The sequence below is a fragment of the Neomonachus schauinslandi genome, chromosome 5 (assembly GCF_002201575.2).
Source record: "Neomonachus schauinslandi chromosome 5, ASM220157v2, whole genome shotgun sequence".
NCBI classification, from domain to species: domain Eukaryota; kingdom Metazoa; phylum Chordata; class Mammalia; order Carnivora; family Phocidae; genus Neomonachus; species Neomonachus schauinslandi.
In genome coordinates, this window is record NC_058407.1 from 29,665,715 (window position 1) to 29,667,905 (window position 2,191).

The 2,191-nt window shown below is 36.5% G+C and overlaps 1 pseudogene; it reads left to right on the forward strand.

Moving 5' to 3' along the window:
* The first annotated feature begins 1,463 nt into the window (after positions 1 to 1,463).
* LOC110578001 lies at positions 1,464 to 1,932 on the forward strand (annotated as a pseudogene).
* The last annotated feature ends 259 nt before the right edge of the window (positions 1,933 to 2,191 follow it).

Here is a 2,191-nt window from a genome sequence, read left to right on the forward strand (position 1 = left end):
GAGCAAACCCACCCTTTTCTTAAAATCCCAAGTCATAAAATTGTCATCAATTAGTCTACAACTTATGATTTCTTTATGTATCTTTATACATATATTCTTAGCCCTCTGACTGGACTAAAAGATATCTCCTTATCTTGATAAAGGAATGCTGTGTATTTTTCAAATCCGACATTTCTAAATAATTATAATATTGCCAGTTTCACACTGACTTCTCATTATTGGCTTGACCGATGCTTCCTGCTGCATTTGGCATGCCTATCTTAGAACTTCCGTTCTTATATTCCACTTAACCAATAGTTCCTTTTCTTTCCCTGCCACCTACCCCAACTCCTGTAAGCTAAAACTCTTTTTGTCCCTACACCAGATCTATAACACTTTCCAATCAAATCGAGGATGATATTTTACCTAAAAATTGAAATAGAAACTGAATGTAAAAACTAAATTGAATTTACAGAATGCCTATACTTAGACTTGTACAGTATGTAGCCTTTCCAGACTGGTTTCTTTCACTAAGCAATATGCATTTAAGGTTCCTACATATATTTTGTGGCGTGATAGAGTATTTCTTTTTATCACTGAATAAAATTTCATTGTATAGATGTATCACAGTTTGTTTATCCGTTCACCTTTTGAAGGACATTTTGGTCACTTCTAGTGTGGTACAATTATGAATAAAGCTGCTATAAACATTTAGTGCAAACCGTTGGGTGTAACTAGATTTTCAATTTATTTAGGTAAACACCTAGGAATGTGATTCCTAGACCATATGGTAAGATGACTTTAACTATGTAAGAAACACAAACTGTTCTTCAAAATGGCTGTACCATTTTGCATCCCCACCAGCAATGAATGAGTTTCCACTGCTCCACATTCTTACCAGAATTTGGTATTGTGAGGGTTTTGTTTGTTTTTTTGGGGGGGGTGGGGGAGGTTGTGTTTTGTTTTGTTTTGTTTTTGCATTTTAGCCATTTTAATAGGTGTAAAATGCTTTTTAAACTTGTTTTGTATTATTTGTTTCTCTTCAAGATTTACAGCCTATTAAAATGCTAAGCTGTATTCCTGCTAAAATAAAAATCAAACTTAAGCTCTGCATGTGTCTAATTTTTTTAAAAGATAAAGTATGTATAAATCTAGAAATACCCCAATAAACTTTGTGATAAATTGAATGAGATAGGAATGGAATACAGCAAAACTCCTCCTAATCCACAATATTATGCAACCTGAGCTTAGAAAAGACAGTTAATAAATACCACCATTTTGAAAAGAGATGTTTATATTACCTCTATTATGAAGAACCAGCCAATTCCAGCCTGAGCATAAGACATGAAAGGAATAAATGCACATAATTTGAACTTCTTAGAATCAATTTCAAAGCCACTGAAGTTATTTTTCCTGAGATGTAAGCAAGGAGCACCTGACTTATTTGCAGTTAGAAAAAGGTGATAGGTAGCCCTTTTACGAAGATGGCGCCGAAGGCTAAGAAGGAAGCCCCTCCCCCACCCAAAGCCAAAGCCAAAGCAAAGGCTTTGAAGGCCAAAAAAAGCGGTGCTGAAAAGTGTCCACAGTCACAAAAAAAAGAAGATCCGCACGTCACCTACATTCCAACGACCCAAGACACTGCGTCTGCAGAGGCAGCCCAAATATCCTCGAAAGAGCGCCCCCAGGAGAAACAAGCTTGATCACTATGCCATCATCAAGTTCCCCCTGACTACTGAGTCAGCCGTGAAGAAAACAGAAGACAACACACTTGTGTTCTTTGTGGATATCAAGGCCAATAAGCACCAGATCAAACAGACTGTGAAGAAGCTCTACGACACTGACGTGGCCAAGGTCAACACCTTGATCAGGCCTGATGGAGAGAAGAAGGCAAATGTTTGACTGGCTACTGGCTATGATACTTTGGATGTTGCCAACAAAATTGGAATCATCTAAACTGAGTCCAGCTGGCTAAATCTAAATATAAATTTTTTCACCAAAAAAAAAAAGATGATAGGTAACTTACTAATGATGTACATAGATTTCTTCATAAGGGAAGTCTTAGAGAAGACATAATCTCCATTATAATAATTCAGGCATTTTATGAATAAGAACTCACTATATGGTTTCACGTCACACTTTAGAGAAGGAAAGTTAGGAGCTTATTGAGGGTCCATACAAAGAATAACCAATAACTAGCATCTTCTTCTGAAAG